This window comes from Lolium perenne, chromosome 5, assembly GCF_019359855.2.
Source record: "Lolium perenne isolate Kyuss_39 chromosome 5, Kyuss_2.0, whole genome shotgun sequence".
Taxonomy (NCBI): Eukaryota; Viridiplantae; Streptophyta; class Magnoliopsida; order Poales; family Poaceae; genus Lolium; species Lolium perenne.
The window spans coordinates 7,771,983-7,790,077 of NC_067248.2; positions in this window are offsets into that span (position 1 = coordinate 7,771,983).

Here is an 18,095-nt window from a genome sequence, read left to right on the forward strand (position 1 = left end):
AGAAGAAAGAAGGTATATCTGATATACATGTTATAGATGTTTATCTCACAAGTTCTCGTTCTAGTACCTGGGTATTTGATACTGGTTCGGTTGCTCATATTTGTAACTCGAAACAGGAACTAAAGAATAAACGACAACTGCTGAAAGATGAAGTGACGATGCGCGTTGGAAACGGATCCAAGGTCAATGTGATCGCAATCGGGACACTTCCTCTACATCTACCTTCGGGATTAGTTTTAAGCCTAAATAATTGTTATTATGTACTGCGTTGAGCATGAACATTATATCTGGATCTTGTTTAATGCAAGACGGTTATTCATTCAAGTCTGAGAATAATGGTTGTTCTATTTTTATGAATAATATCTTTTATGGTCGAGCACCACAAAAGAATGGCTTATTTCTGTTAGATCTCGATAGTAGTGATACACATATACATAACATTGATGCTAAGCGAATTAAACTAAATGATAATTCTACTTATATGTGGCACTGTCGTCTTGGTCATATTGGAGTGAAACGCATGAAGAAACTCCATCGATGGATTACTTGAATCACTTGACTTTGAGTCACTTGATAGATGCGAAGCATGTCTAATGGGAAAAATGACAAAGACTCCATTCTCTCAGTATGATGGAGCGAGCTACCGACTTATTGGAAATCATACATACCGATGTATGTGGACCAATGAGCGTAGCATCGCGCGGTGGTTATCGTTATGTTCTAACCTTCACAGATGATCTGAGTAGATATGGGTATATCTATTTCATGAAACATAAATCCGAAACTTTCGAGAAGTTTAAGGAATTTCAAAGTGAAGTAGAAAATCAACGTAACAAGAAGATCAAATTTCTACGATCTGATCGTGGAGGTGAATATCTGAGTTATGAGTTTGGCATGCATTTAAAGAAATGCGGAATACTTTCACAATTGACACCGCCGGGAACACCTCAACGAAACGGTGTGTCCGAACGTCGTAATCGAACTCTCTTAGATATGGTTCGTAGTATGATGTCTCTTACTGATTTGCCGTTATCATTTTGGAGTTATGCATTAGAGACAGCCGCATTCACTTTAAATAGAGCACCATCAAAATCCGTAGAAACGACACCGTATGAATTATGGTTTAATAAGAAACCTAAGCTGTCGTTCCTGAAAGTTTGGGGTTGCGAAGCCTATGTAAAGAAGTTACAACCGGACAAGCTAGAACCCAAAGCGGAGAAATGCGTCTTCATAGGTTATCCTAAGGAAACTATAGGATACACTTTCTATCACAGATCCGAAGGCAAAATCTTTGTTGCTAAGAACGGAACCTTTCTTGAGAAAGAATTTCTCACTAAAGAAGTGACTGGAAGAAAAGTAGAACTCGATGAGATTGATGAATCTATACTCGTTGATCGAGTAGCGCGATCGAAGTTGTACTGCATCGCCTACACCGGCAACGAGAGGAAGCTAATGATAATGATCATGAAACTTCGAACGAGGAAACTGCGAACCTCGCAGATCGACAAGGGAACGTGCCACTCCTGATTGGTATGATCCTTGTCTAAATGTCATGATTGTGGATAACAATGATGAGGACCCTGCGACGTATGAAGAAGCGATGATGAGCCCAGATTCCAACAAATGGCAAGAAGCCATGAAATCCGAAATGGGATCCATGTATGATAACAAAGTATGGACTTTGGTAGACTTACCTGATAGCCGAAAGGCTGTCGAAAATAAATGGATCTTCAAGAGAAAAACAGATGCTGATGGTAATATTATCTGTCTATAAAGCTCGACTTGTCGCAAAGGGTTTCCGACAAATTCAAGGAGTTGACTACGATGAGACTTTCTCACCTGTAGCGAAGCTGAAATCTGTGAGGATTTTGTTAGCAATAGCTGCATTTTTCGATTATGAGATTTGGCAGATGGATGTCAAAACGGCGTTCCTTAATGGAGACATTGAGGAAGAGTTGTATATGGTACAACCCAAAGGTTTTGTCGATCCTAAAAATGCTGACAAAGTATGCAAACTTCAGCGTTCAATCTATGGACCAAGCAAGCATCGAGAAGTTGGAACCGACGCTTTGATAAGGTGATCAAAGACTTCGGGTTTATACAGTGTCATGGAGAGGCCTGTATTTACAAGAAAGTGAGTGGGAGCTCTGTAGCATTCCTGATATTATATGTAGATGACATATTATTGATCGGGAATGATATAGAACTATTAAGCAGTGTTAAGGGTTATTTGAATAATAGTTTTTCAATGAAAGACCTTGGTGAAGCATCGTATATATTAGGCATCAAGATTTATAGAGATAGATCAAGACGTCTAATAGGGCTATCACAGTACATATCTGGACAAGATTCTAAAGAAGTTTAGAATGGACGAAAGTAAGAAAGGGTTCTTACCTATGTTACCAGGCAAGGTATTGAGTAAAACTCAAGGACCGGCTACGGCAGAAGAAAGAGAAAGGATGTGTAACATCCCCTATGCCTCGGCAGTAGGATCTATCATGTATGCCATGCTATGTACTAGACCGGATATAGCACATGCTGTTAGTTTGACTAGCAGATATCAAAGTGATCCAGGAATGGAACACTGGACAGCGGTCAAGAATATCCTGAAGTACTTGAAAAGAACTAAGGATATGTTTCTTTGTTATGGAGGTGACCAAGAGCTCGTTGTAAACGGTTACACCGATGCAAGTTGGAACACTGATCCTGATGACTCTAGCTCGAAGCAGTGCACGGTGGCGAAGTCTTCAACAGAATCAGAGTACATAGCGGCTTCAGAGGCTTCATCAGAAGCGGTATGGATGAAGAGGTTCATTGTAGAGCTCGGTGTGGTTCCGAGTGCATTGGACCCATTAATCATTTACTGTGATAACATGGGTGCCATCGCCAATGCACAAGAGCCAAGGTCACACAAGAGGCTGAAGCATATCAAGCTGCGTTACCACTCGATTCGCGAGTACATCGAAGATGGAGAAGTAAAGATTTGCAAAGTACACACTGATCTGAATGTAGCAGATCCGTTGACTAAAGCTCTCCCTAGGGCAAAGCATGACCAACACCAGAATGCCATGGGTGTTAGGTATATTACAATGTAATCTAGATTATTGACTCTAGTGCAAGTGGGAGACTGAAGGAGATATGCCCTAGAGGCAATAATAAAGTGGTTATTATTTATATCTTTATGTTTATGATAAATGTTTATATATCATGCTAGAATTGTATTAACCGAAACATTAGTACATGTGTGATATGTAGACAAACAAGAAGTCCCTAGTATGCCTCTTAAACTAGCTTGTTGATTAATGGATGATTAGTTTCATAATCATGAACATTGGATGTTATTAATAACAAGGTTATGTCATTGTGTGAATGATGTAATGGACACACCCAATTAAGCGTAGCATAAGATCTCGTCATTAAGTTATTTGCTATAAGCTTTCGATACATAGTTACCTAGTCCTTATGACCATGAGATCATGTAAATCACTTATACCGGAAAGGTACTTTGATTACACCAAACACCACTGCGTAAATGGGTGGCTATAAAGGTGGGATTAAGTATCCGGAAAGTATGAGTTGAGGCATATGGATCAACTGTGGGATTTGTCCATCCCGATGACGGATAGATATACTCTGGGCCCTCTCGGTGGAATGTCGTCTAATGTCTTGCAAGCATATGAATGAGTTCATAAGAGACCACATACCACGGTACGAGTAAAGAGTACTTGTCAGGAGACGAGGTTGAACAAGGTATAGAGTGATACCGAAGATCAAACCTCGGACAAGTAAAATATCGCGAGACAAAGGGAATTGGTAATATATGTGTATGGTTCATTCGATCACTAAAGTCATCGTTGAATATGTGGGAGCCATTATGGATCTCCAGATCCCGCTATTGGTTATTGGTCGGAGTGAGTACTCAACCATGTCCGCATAGTTCTCGAACCGTAGGGTGACACACTTAAAGTTGGATGTTGAAATGGTAGTTCTTGAATTATGGAATGAAGTTCGAATATTTGTTCGGAGTCCCGGATGAGATCCCGGACATCACGAGGAGTTCCGGAATGGTCCTGAGAATAAGATTCATATATAGGATGTCATTTTATGTGAAATAAAATGTCGCGGAAGGTTCTATGGAAGGTTCTAGAAGGTTCTAGAAAAGTCCGGAAGAAACCACCAAGGAAGGTGGAGTCCACAAGGGACTCCACCTCCATGGCCGGCCAGCCCTAGTGGGGGTGGAGTCCCAAGTGGACTCCACCATAGGGGGCCGGCCACCCCCCCACATGGGAGGTGGGAATCCCACTGTCGTTGCCTAATCGACGGTACCTCGGAGGAGGGATCCTCACGAGGGGGAGAAGAAGTAGGGGCCATAGGGCGGAGTGCACACGGGACGGTGGTACGCGAGTTACCCAGCTTCGGAACACCTGCACGATGACAGGGCCTCACCGCTGCTTGTCCGGAATTATCCGGCGCTTTCGCGTTGTTACAATGAGTTGTGGTTGTGCCTCTAGGGCTCCCGGGATCCGGCTTATAAAGGCGCACGGATCTAGGGTTTACATGGAGAGTCCTAGCCGGATTACAGATAGCCTAGCTACGGTACAATATCTTGCCGTGCACGTCACGGATCCGCCTTCCATACACGTCGTACTGGATCCGGGTTCCTCATGGGCCTCCCTGGATCCGGGTCACTCCTAGGTCGGTACGGATCCGGCCTGCTGATCCTGGGCTGGACTTCTTCCTTCATGATCAACAGCAACTGGGCCGCCCGATGGGCCACATGCCTCATCACCATCTCAGGCCACCCGGGCTTGCCGGATCTAGGCACCGTCGATGGTACACCCATGAAGTATACCCACAACAGTAGCCCCGAGTTCTCCGAGTTTCCCCTGCAGTCTCCGTCTTGCTGGTCCATCATGATCTCCGGCAAACGTTGGTAACGCGGAGAAACTTGAAGAGCTCCAACTTTGCATTTTCTTCTTTTTCCAACTTATAGCCGGAAAATGCTCCCATCCCGAGGGACTTCATCCATCGACGTTCCAAAGAACATTTCCGGGTTACTCCCTGCTTGAACGAAAGCCAATCTTATCTTCACAGAATCACCCGGAATCTTAAAAGACTCTAACGGTTTCGGAAATCCTTCATCTTCAGATCATGCTTAACAACGGAAGTTCCGTATTTCCCGCGCACAACTTCCTCATTTCCCGCGCTAAAGTTTCGCAGATGCAAATCTTCAACCGGAATTTTCGGGAGTGCATGGTTAAGTCACCTCCACGTCGTTTTACCGCATTTGACCTAAACACGTGTCATCCATCCAACGGTGCGACCGTTCAGTTTCCACCGTTGGATCCGGATCCCGAATCTCCGAGCGTGGCCTATAAATACCCCGCGGCCCGGTAAAAATTCATTCTTTCACCCCCTCTCACCACATCGTCTTCCTCCTCGCGCCGCGCCGCCCGCCAGATCTTGATTCCGGCGAACTTCGCCCCGGTGAACTTCGAGTGCCGCCGAACCAAGGCTTCCCTCGCTCCAAGATTCTCACGTTTGATCGGGAAACTTACTCCGCCGCCGATTCGTGGTCACGCGGGCCGATTTCCTTCAAGTTCGGCGACCTCATCTTCCGCCGGAGCTCCGTCGCACCACCGCGCCATTAGCGGTAAGTACGCCGGACTTGTAGAAGACAACCTAGTGTAGAAGATAGGCTTAGTGATCCGGGTACTCAGACACTTTGTATGGGTGCAGCCGGAAGCATGCCACTCGAATCGTCACTTTGCACTGGTAGCTCTTCGAGTAGCCCGGATCCCAACCAAATAGAACCCATATGCCCGGATCCTATATCATTCCTGCCACCGTATGTTTCCGACATCAGACTAGCTCAACCTTTTTCCGCATCTTCCAGCACCGCTCCAAGCCGGATCCCTACCCTCCAAGAGCTCCAAGAAGAACTCGAGGGACAAGCTCGGATGGCAGCAAAGGTGCAGGAGGCGGAAAACAAGAGGGCGTCCAAGGCCCGGATCCGTGAAGGAGAACGAGGTCAATGGTGGCCTTGCGCAACCACCGACGTGGAGCTTAGAGAGCTCCAGAACGAGGGAATGATCTCCACACACTGGAGTTTCGTTCGTGACTCCGACGCCCCCAAGCCAGAAGCCGGAGAAGTTGTCATGACCAAGGCTTGGGTGGAACGCGGTCTTTCACTCCCTTGTTCGGAATTTTTCCTCTCCATCCTCAACACCTACGGGCTCCAGCCCCACAACATTTGCCCCAATTCATACCTTCTCTTGTCCAACTTCGTGACTCTCTGCGAAGGACATCTTGGGATCCGGCCAGATGTCAAGTTGTGGCAACTCTATTTCCGAGTGAATAAAGAAACTAAGGACAAAGCAATGGTGAACTGCGGAAGCATGACGTTTATGCTCCGCCCTAATCGTATGTATCCTCCCCATGATTCACACGAGTCCGTCCCGGTCTGGAACGCCGGATGGTTCTACGAGAAGAATGCTCCTGTTCCGGATGTCCACGAAGGCCTTCCCGATTCGTCAACGAACCTCCGGAAGAACTTGCAAGCTGGAGCTTCGTCCCTCCACTCGCCCTGACTCCAACCTTGGAGAAAGCTGCGCGGAGAATCTCCTGGCTAGTCCACGACGGACTTACCGGAGCCCAGCTTACACTTAGCTGGTTTTCCCGGAGAATCCAGCCCCTTCGCTACAACGCGCGGTTGATGTGCTCTTACACCGGGGCGGATGATCTTCTCCGGGTTACCCGCCATGATCTTCCGGCTGACTCTCTGAAAAGAAGACTCAAGACGCTGGTGAAGATTCCGAGGGGCCAACAGGTCCCGGAACTGTTCAAGGATATCTACACGAACGATCAGTGTCCTCCGGTAAGCTTCGTTCTTTCCGTTGCTTCAAACTTCACAAGGATAACTCTAACTTCTGTTCATTTTCCTTCCAGCTCAATACTTTGGCGGAGGACAACTTCCGCACCATCATTCGCGTCCCCGTTACCAGCGACACGGCGGAGGAGGCTCCGGAAGACGACGAGGAGGAAGAGGACCAGGCACCCCGCAAGGCGGCTCCTCGACCTACAAAGCGTCCCCGCGCCAAGGCTCCCGGCTCTGAAGCCGGAGCTAGCGGCGAGGCCTCCGCCAAGAAGCCAAAGACGACGAAACCACCTCCGCTTGACTCAAGGAAGGCGGAGCGTGCGCGTCTACGGATGCTCTCGACGGCTGGCGTTTGCACACGCCCCATCATTCCCGGTGCCCCGTGAGTTTCCGAGCATGATGCGATTTTTACTTAGCGAAATTATTTCTTGTCTAAACCCTTTCACTTGTTTGCAGGAATCCGAAAACCACTGCCACGCGGACCACCAGCCAGGAGCCCATCACGAAGTACATGAAGAAATCTCCGGCTGTTGGTCCCTCTACTCCGATTCCACCCAGCGCTTCCCACCCAACTCCTCAACCGTCGCCTCCTCAGGCTGACCCATCTCCCCCGCCTGCCGCAAACACTCCACCGGAGATAATTCCGGTTAGCAGCGGGCACCTGGAGGAAGAAGATCCCAAGGCCAAAAGCCCTGCCCAAGAAGAGGCGGAAACACAAGGCCAAGGAGATGCGGAAGTCACTTCCGAGAAGGCTGGAGAGGGCGCTGGCGACATAGTCGTTTTTCCGAAGAACTTCGGAGATCCGGCGGACACCACTTCCACCCCCAAGGCGTATGCCACCAAGTTTTTTAACAAGCTGACTGAGGCGGAGAAGTGGGAACTTGAACAAGACCTGCTCAACGCCATGCTGAACAACGCCTGGGGGAAGCCGGATTCCAGGACATCGGAGATCCAGGACTTCAAGAAAAACATTGGCCAGTTCTGCGATCAACTTATCTGCAAGCAAAAGGTACTCCCCAGTAGCCCCCAAGCATGTAGGCGGAAACTCAAAAAGTAGTTAGCGCTTAAATGCTTAGAGAAAAATTACTTCGGGAAAGTTTTTAGAATGGACCAGTAGCCCCCAAGCATTATGGCGGAAAAGTTCCGGCAATGATGCTTTAAAAGAAACCACTGCTACGGGCGGAATTTTTACTCCTGCACTGTTTAAATTTTACAGAACAAAGAAAGGGCGCTGCACTACGAGCTGCACAAGAACATTGCCTGCGGCGCCGTTACTACGAGTCAGGCGGAAAATATCCGGACCACTGAAGGATGAGAATGCGGAACTGGCTAAACAAGCGCGTACGCCCAAGGTTGGTTTCCACCTTCTTCGTTTTTAACCAAATTCCGACTTCAAATTTGTTGTTAACGTATATTATTATAGGCGCATCCTCCTCCCTTGCAACAGCTTCGATCGAACTTGAGAACCTGCGCTCCTCGTACCAAGAATTGGAGACGAAGCTAAAGGAGGCGGAACTTAAGAGGGAGCAGGCCGAAAAGCAGCTGGCGGAGAAAAACTCCGAGCATATCAGGGAGAAGGGCGAGCTGGAGCTGAAAAAGAATGCTGACAGCGAGACCATCAGGAGGCAGCAAAAGGAGCTGAACGGACTCCGGAAATTCATGGAGACAATGGAGCAGCACTGGACTTGCTCAATGAGAACATCTTGGGTATGATATCGGAACCTTGTCAAGATATTTGCTCCGATTCTTTTTTACTTTGCGCTCAAATTGCATGCCTATATCCTGATTATCTTTTTATGTAGAGCCGCTTGGGTACCCGGAACAGCGCCGGAATTTGTTCCCACGAGACGATCTTCTGCAACTCGCGGGTGATGACTGCAAGGATCTCATCTCCGCCGCCCGCAAAATATGCCATAATTTGAACATCAAAAGGAGCCGCACTTGTGACGTGCGCAAGCTTATTGGTAAGATGGACGTTCTGCCGGAGCTGGTGATTGATCTACAAGCATCTTCAGCCCGAGGCGCAGCCTGCAATGGCCTTGACCATGTGCCTAGCACATACTCCGGGTCTTGATCTTGATGAAGTGACCACGGGCGTTCCTCCGGATGCGGACGTCGGCGAGCTGCTGGATGCAGTGAGCGGCTACGACACCCGCATCGCGCGCAGGATCCGGCACGAGGAATTCTACGACAAGGTCGTCCTCGCTGCTGACGAGGCCTTAGAAGCGGAACTTTTGAAGGATCTCGACGCCCAGGCGCGACCTGCGGAATCCGGAGCCGAGTTTACCTGGACCAGCTCCAAGGATGCGCCCCAAGAAGAACCCAAGACCAGCACTGCTGCTTCCGAAGAAAAGGAAAGTGAAGAAGACGTATCTTCTCCGGCCGAAGGCGCCAAGGAACAAGATCCAGAGGGCAAAACTTCTCCGGCTAAGGGGGAGTGAGAACTTTTATTCCTGCGGGAAAAGCAATGCATCATTTTGGCCCCAGCGAGGGTTTGTAATAAGACTTTAAATTCTTAAGTAGCTAGGAACGAAACAATTATGCATGGGCGGAAACACTTATCCTGCTATCCGTTAAATATTGTGTGCATGTTTCGTTTTATGTCGGAAAGCAAGTGCTGACTTCGTTATTTTCCGGCTTGCTCGCTTGACCTTCCACGAGCCGGAAAACCTTAGCCGGAAACGCTCGCCAGCGGCGACGAAGCCCAATGGCAGTCCGTCCATAACCGTGAAACAAGCCCCAGGCATAGGTGCCGGAAATCGCTACTAGGAATCCACGAGTTCGCAACGGATAACAACTTTATCGAGAAAACTTAAGCTTACGTCCTAAAGGACGATTTTGAAAATCACAACTTTCATACACGCCTAGGCGGAAAAATCCAGCTCTGCGGTTTTAGTTGGAAAAAACATACACGATCTAAAATGAACAAGTAAAGGAGGTAAAAGACTCAAAAGAGTGAACCGGAAGCTTTATTTCATTGATCATGTATAACTATTACAGTAGTTTAAAACTCGGAAAATATATGCTAAGTGTAGAAAGGACGTAGCTGTGCGATATTCCAAGGGCGATCTGTTTCATCGTAGATGTCATCCGGATCCTCACGCTTGCGTTTCCGGTGCCAGTTAGCAGGTCTATCCCTTAACTCGCGGAAATCGACAAGGTAGTACGACCCGTTATGAAGCACTTTGCTAACGACGAAGGGTCCTTCCCATGGAGATTGCAGCTTATGGTCTTTCACTGTCGAAGGCGGAGGACCAGGTCTCCTGCCATAAAGGAGCGTTTCCGAACTCGACGATCGTGATAACGTCGGAGCTTTCTTGCTGATAGATGGCGGATCTCCGATCTGCTAAGTTCCGAGCTTCCTCGATCAGGTCCACAGATAGCTGTCTTGCCTCGTCATTTGTTTCTTCATTGTAGGCGGAAACTCGCGGTGAATCGTGGATGATGTCGGAGGGAAGTACGGCTTCGGATCCGTATACCAGGAAAAAAGGGGTAAACCACTGTTGATCTGTTAGGGGTAGTTCGTAAACTCCACGAAACAGCCTCCAACTCATCAGCCCAAGCTCCGGCTGCTCGTCGCAGCGGTCCTTCAAGGCGTGGATTAATTCCTGATAATATTAGGCCGTTAGCCCTTTCAACCTGACCATTGGACTGTGGATGAGCCACAGATGCGAGGTCCAGTCGTATCCCCATTGTCTCACAATAATCCCTCAATTCTCCTTGAGCAAAGTTCGGGCCATTATCTCGTGATTATCTTTGTGCGGGATGCCGAATCTCATCACGAGGCTGCAGATGAACTTTAGTGCCGAGGCACCGTCGGCTTTTCTCTCTGGCTTAGCCTCGATCCATTTGCTGAACTGGTCAACCCCGACCAGGAGGTACTCAAAACCGCCAGAGATGATTTTTTTAACTTACCAACCATATCAAGCCCCAGAGACCGCAAATGGCCAGGTGATAGGTATGGTCTTCAGCTCTTGGGCTGGAGCGTTTGGTTGAGTAGCGTAGTACCGACAACCTCGGCAGGTCTTGACTATTTTATCAGCGTCTTCTTTAGTCGTAAGCCAATAGAAACCTAACCGAAAAGCTTTTGCAACGAGTGATCTGGGAGCGGCGTGATGCCCGCAGTCCCTGCGTGGATCTCTCTCGAGGATTTCAATGCCATCTTGATTGGAGACGCATTTAAGAAATACCCCTGCTGCACTTCGTTTGTAGAGCTGTCCATCAACTATTGTGTAGGTTCGTGCTCGCTGACGATTCGTCGTGCGAGGACCTCGTCCTCTGGCAACTTCTGATCGATGAGGTAGTCCAGGAAAGGCTGGGTCCAGGCCGGAATGATAGCCATCACTTCCCTAGCCGGAGACACTGCCACCTCTGGGTTTTCCGGGTTAGCGCCCTTAACTGAGGGTATCCGGAGATGCTCCAGGAAAATGCCAGGCGGAATTGGTTTCCTGCCGGATCCGAGCTTGGATAGCATGTCTGCCGCTGTGTTATCGTCTCTCCTGACGTACTTGACTTCGTATCCGAGGAAGCTCTTGGCAATCTCGTCAACTTCATCTCTGTAGGCCGCCATGACGGAATTTCTGGCGTTCCAGGTTCCGGCTACTTGTTGTGCCACCAGGTCGGAATCTCCACAGCATATGATGTGCTTGATCCCTATTTCCTTAGCGATGCGCAGACCGTGTAGTAGAGCCTCATATTCCGCCATGTTGTTGGTAGCTTCGAAGTGGATCTGCAGAACATACTGCAATTCTTCTCCGGTAGGGGACTTCAGGGTGACTCCGGCTCCTGAGCCTTGATGCTGCTTGGATCCGTCGAAGTGCATGACCCATGTTTCTCGGTTCCGGCTCCGGACTTGCATCCGGAGCTTCTGTCCAATCTGCAACGAAATCTGCCAGAACCTGAGATTTTACCGCAGTCCTTGGCTTGTAAGCGATGTCGAAGGCGGATAATTCGATGCCCCATTTAGCCGTACGTCCTGTTGCGTCAGCGTTGTTGAGAATTGTTGACAGCGGAGCCTTGCTCACGACTGTTACTGGATGCTCTTGGAAATAATGCCTCAACTTCCGGCTGCCTAGGAACACGCCATAAGCTAGCTTCTGAAAGTGAGGATATCTCTGTTTTGATTCCGTCAGCACCTCGCTGATGTAGTAGACAGGTCTCTGGACGTCATATTCATGACCTTCCTTTCGCTCCACCACGATGACGAGGCTGACGACTTTGTTGGTAGCTGCCAGATAAAGGAGCATTGGCTCTGACTCTACTGGAGCTGCCAAGATAGGCGGGGAGGTGAGTATCTCCTTCAACCCTCGAAGAGCTGCATCAGCTGCGTCGTCCCAGACAAATTTGTCTGTTTTCTTCAGCAGCTTGTACAGAGGTAGTGCCTTCTCGCCAAGACGGCTGACAAACCTACTGATTGCTGCAACACAACCAGTTAGTCGTTGCACATCTTTGAGACAAGTTGGCCTTTTGATGCACAGGATTGCCTTGATCTTTTCCGGGTTAACCTCAATGCCTCTGTGAGAGACTATGAAGCCAAGGAGTTTTCCGGCTGGCACGCCAAAGACGCACTTCAGCGGATTCAACATCATCTTGTACCTGCGGAGGTTGTCGAAGGTTTCTGTGAGATCGCTGATCAAGTCGGATCCTTTCCGGGTCATGACCGCGATGTCGTCGACGTAAGCGTGCACGTTCCGGCCAATTTGGTCCTTCAGGCACCGCTGCATCGTACGTTGGTAAGTAGCACCTGCATTTTTCAAACCAAAAGGCATAGTAACATAGCAGTAAGTACCAAAGGGGGTAATGAATGAAGTCGCCTTTTGGTCGGATTCCTTCATCCGGATCTGATGATACCCGGAATACGCATCAAGAAAACACAGAAGTTCCGCCCCCGCCGTCGAATCAATGACTTGGTCAATGCGCGGCAAGGGGAACGGATCCTTCGGGCAATGTTTGTTCAAGCCAGAGTAATCGATGCACATTCTTAGTATTTCAGTGTTCTTTTTGGGTACAAGGACGGGATTCGCGACCCAATCGGTATGGATAACTTCTATTACAAAACCTGCTTCTAGTAACTTTGCTAGTTCCATTCCTATGGCGCGGCGCTTCTTATCTCCAAAGCGTCGCATAGCTTGCTTCACCGGTTTGGCCCCGGATTTATGTTGAGGTAGTGCTCGGCGAGTTCCCTAGGTACTCCGGACATGTCAGAAGGTTGCCATGCGAAGATATCCATGTTAGCGCGGAGGAACTCGACGAGCGCGCTTTCCTATTTGGGGTCCATGTTGGCTCCGACTGAAACCTGCTTGGAAGAGTCACCTGGGATGAGGTCGTGCTTCTTGGTTTCTATCGCGGGCTTGAAGGAGGTTTTCTGCTCGGAGATTTGCTTCTTGGTGGTCTGCATCTCAGTCGGATCCACCGCGGCTCTGTAGCCTTTCAGCTCTTCTCCGGATATCACAGACTCTGCGAAGGCGGCTTCGCCTAACTCGCACTCATGAGCTTTTTTGTAGTCTCCGGATACGGTAATCATACCTTTAGGACCCGGAATCTTGAGCTTGTTGTAGATGTAGCACGCTCTTGCGTGGAACTTGTGGTAGGTGGGCCTGCCGAAGATGACGTGGTAGGAGCTCTTGAAGGGCACAACTTCAAACGTGATCTTCTCTTCGCGGAAATTATGAACATCGCCAAAAGCCACGGGAAGTGTGATGCTGCCGAGGAGTTCGCCTTCTTACCGGAACCACGCCATGAAACTCGGTGGTGCTGTGTTTGAGTTGTTCCTTGGTGAGGTTCATCCGCTCTAGAGTCTCCAGGTACATGATGTTCAGGCTAGCTCCGCCATCCATTAGGCACTTGGAGAAGTCATACCCGTCTATGCGGGGACTTACAACCAAGGCGTAGCACTCCTTTGGCACAATTGCGGGATGATCCTTCCGATCAAATGTGCACGGGATTTCCGACCACCTGACGTCTTGCGGCATGCCGGAACTTTGGCGTTCAGGATCCGGGTCGCTGACTTGGAGGGGCGTAGTGTTGGGGTTCCGAGGAAAGTGTGGTAAGCCCCCACGCTCTTTTTGTCGAATGGGTTGGATTTTCCTGCGGATCCTGCCTTGGGATCCGGCGAGTTATCATCCTCATCCATCGCCTCGGAACTATCGTCCTCCTTGTCCTTGTTCTTGCCCTTGCCACCTTTTCCGCGAGGCCGGTCCTTCCGGCGCGCTTGTATCCGGCCTCCGGGTCGTTCTTTAGATCATTGACCCACTTGCGATTGCGGTTGGTATGAGTGGACTTCCACGTAACCGGATCCAGATGGGCCGGACAGGGCATGTCTCTGTACTCTTCATAGGTTTGCGGTGCGCGGGATCCGGCAGCGGTGACCTCGGAGGTATGCCGCGACCCCTGCCGGCTCCGCCTCCGCGTCCGCGTCCTCTTCCGCCTCCTGGACCTCCGCGTTGAAACGCCATGGCGACCATCTCGGATCCGCCACTCTTCTGGTCATCAGGGTTCTTGCGCTTATGGCTGCTGCTGCCGCCGTTGTCACGGTTCTTCTTTTGTTGGTGCAGGGGGATTGCTGTGGCTGCGAGATCACCGACTGAGTCGTCGTCGGCGGCAGTGTGATCGCTAGCGATGGTGATCATGTCATCCAACGTCAGTTGATTTGCATTGACCATGCAGGTTAGCTTGTGTCGCAGCAATCCTCCTCGCTGCAAGCCCCCAATGAAGGCGTGCATTGCCGTGCGGTTGTCAACGTTCTCGCACTCGTTTCTGCATGCCAACCATCGGGTAAGGAAATTCCTTGATGTTTCGCCCTTCTTCTGGATGCAAGCCTGTAGGTCGCTTGTTGTGGCAGGTCTCTTGTAGGTGCCCCTGAAGTGTTTCTCAAAAGCGTTCTTCAGGTCGAACCAGCAAAAGATGGAGTTCTTCTCGAGGTCGCTGAGCCAGATCCGGGCTGGACCTACAAGGTACAACTGGGAGCATGCGGCAGGCGATGTTAGGGGTTCCTCCGGCGAAGGTTACAGCATTGTAGTAATCCTCAATCCAGGTATCCGGCCTTTCGGTGCCATCATAATGCTTCAGATTTCCGGGTAGCTTGAGGTTCATCCTTGGCTTTGGTTCCTCTCGAATCATCCTGCCAAAGCACTTCGGACCAATGTAGTCGGTTCTGTACTCGTTAAGGCGGTCCCGCGCGTCGCGCGAGCCGTGGCGAGGAGACTTGGAGCGAGAGCGAGATCTCCGGCCATTGCCTCCGCCTCCACCTCCGCCGCCACCGCTAGGTGGTGGTGAGGGAGACCTGCGAGGTGGGCGGTCTGACTTCTTGCTTCCGCCATCTGAATCTCCTCGGCCTTCCTGGTGCTGACTCCGGCTCCTGTGGCTGCCTTCGCCTTGGCGCTGGCTGCCCTGGTCGTTCCGGCGAGGCTCCGGGTCACGGCTCCGACGAGGCTCTGGGTCCCGGCTCTGCGAGGTTCGGATCGCGGCTCCGACGAGGTTCGGATCGCGGTTCCGGCGAGGCTCGGACCGCGATCTTCATTCCGACTCCTCCTGAGCTCGTGCTCATGAACATTGTTCGATTCCGGCGAGGTTCGGCGAGCGCTCCTCGTTTCTGTTTCTTGGCAGCACGTTGTCGCGGATAACAAGCGCATCATGCCCTACGGGCCTGGTGTTTCCGGCTGGACTACGGCGGCGAGGGGGTCGCGGGTAACCGTTGGGTGGAGGTGAGGGGTTGCGGTATTTGTCTCTTCCGGAGTACATCGCGTCCTTTCCCTTCCTTGGATCCGACGGAGGCGTCTGTGACGGAACGGGGATCGGATTTGGGTGCTCCCTGGCCCTTCTTCTGCGCTCCGACGATCCGGTGTGCGATTCATCGTCCTTCTGCGCGGTAGATACACAGTTATCCGGATTGGATTCCAACCTGCGCGAAGTATCTGCCTTGTTCTCTGCTGCATTGCTGAAGCGACGTGTGTGCGGAGATAGTTTATATCAACTTCGGCGTACTTCTTCTTCAGCAATGCCGCAGCTTTCTGCATGTTGTCCTTTGGAGTTTCCAGCGGCTGGTGATCTGCGGGCGTGTTGAAGGGTATTCTGCGAGGCGGAATTGCTTCTCGAACAATTCGATCGGCCTCCGCCTGCGCATAGGTCATCTTTACCTCCCACTCAGCCCTCATGCTCTTGACCTGCTCGAGTGTGGCAGCAATCTCGCGGTCCTGTCTCTCGAAGTTTTCCGTCCAGGCTGCATGATCTGCCCTTCCTATCCTTAACGCAGCTTCGGTATCGGCGAGCCTCTTGGCTGTGGCCAGCATTTCCTTTCTGGCGGTCTCTAGGGCCTCCAGATCTGCGGCGTCGCCCGGGGTTATAGGTGTGTTAAGAACTGCTCGCGCGGCCACCTCCTCTGCTGACAAGATTTCCTCCGAGGGAGAATCCCTTTGGGGTCGCACTCGAGACATTGGAGATCCTTGATGGGATGGTTGGGGGTCAGATTGGCTGACTTGGTCTCCGGATCCAGTTTGTCCCAGCGCTGCTACCGTTGCGAGAACCTGCTTGGGCTGGGCGGAGTCGACTTCAGGCTGATCGCCGTATCCGTACTCCCTTATCTTGCGAACGAAGTCATCAGATTCCGTGGACGGGGTGTCGCCGGAAATTGGGCTCAGATTGCCCAAAATCGACTCTTCAACCGGAGCTTCGCTTTCTCCGACAAGCTGAGCCTGATCCGGATCTGCGCCGCTTTCCGGTGCCTCTACCTGCTCAGGACCAACTCCGTCTTCTTGAGGGGCGGTTCCGGCGGTATGGGCCAAGAAGTGTACGAAGTGGCACCTCTGCTTTTCTAACACCTGGGAAACCCAGGCGGATCTGCATTGGTCTTCCACCTTTGTTTCCTGCTCAGGGGCGGATTGGGTGGGCTTTGAAATTTCCAGATCCGAGGCGGAATCTTCCTTGGGAAGCTCCTGCATCTCAGATCGGATCTTCGCGACAGCGTCCAGCTCTGCGGCGGTCGCGTCTGCGTTACTTACCAGTGGGTTTCCGTCGGAATCGACGGTTTCCCCGATGAAGATGTGAATGCCGCCAACTGGGACGATGGAGAGCTTGACGGGGTTTGTCCTAGCCGGAATCCAGCACTCATCCGGAGGGACGATCGGCAGATTTCCGGCGTAAAGGACGCGCCCCACGGCGATGGTGTCGTCGTAGCTTCCCATGGCGGAACCCTCCCGGTTCCGGCCTCCAGACGCCACAGGCCCCACGGTGGGCGCCAACTGTCGTTGCCTAATCGACGGTACCTCGGAGGAGGGATCCTCACGAGGGGGAGAAGAAGTAGGGGCCATAGGGCGGAGTGCACACGGGACGGTGGTACGCGAGTTACCCAGCTTCGGAACACCTGCACGATGACAGGGCCTACTGCTGCTTGTCTGGAATTATCTGGGCGCTTTCGCGTTGTTACAATGAGTTGTGGTTGTGCCTCTAGGGCTCCCGGGATCCGGCTTATAAAGGCGCACGGATCTAGGGTTTACATGGAGAGTCCTAGCCGGATTACAGATAGCCTAGCTACGGTACAATATCTTGCCGTGCACGTCACGGATCCGCCTTCCATACACGTCGTACTGGATCCGGGTTCCTCATGGGCCTCCCTGGATCCGGGTCACTCCTAGGTCGGTACGGATCCGGCCTGCTGATCCTGGGCTGGACTTCTTCCTTCATGATCAACAGCAACTGGGCCGCCCGATGGGCCACATGCCTCATCACCATCTGTGGGCCACCCGGGCTTGCCGGATCTAGGCACTGTCGATGGTACACCCATGAAGTATACCCACAACACCCACCTTTGGGTGGGAGTCCTAGTTGGGCTAGGTTTGCCCCCTCCTATGGAAGGTTTTGGTTTCGGGTCTTATTCGAAGACTTGGACACCAACACTTGGGATCCACCTATATAATGAGGGGCCAAGGGAGGGGGCCGGCCACCCCCAAGACCATAGCTTGGCCGCCCCCCTTGAGTGGCCGGCCACCCCCTCCCAAACCCTAGCTTTGCTCCTCCACTTCATATTGTCCGGTTTGCTTAGCGAAGCTCCGCCGGACTTCTACACCGCCACCGACACCACGCCGTCGTGCTGTCGGATTCAAGAGGAGCTACTACTTCCGCTGCCCGCTGGAACGGGGAGGTGGACGTCGTCTTCATCAACAACCGAACGTGTGACCGAGTACGGAGGTGCTGCCCGTTCGTGGCGCCGGAACCGATCGTGATC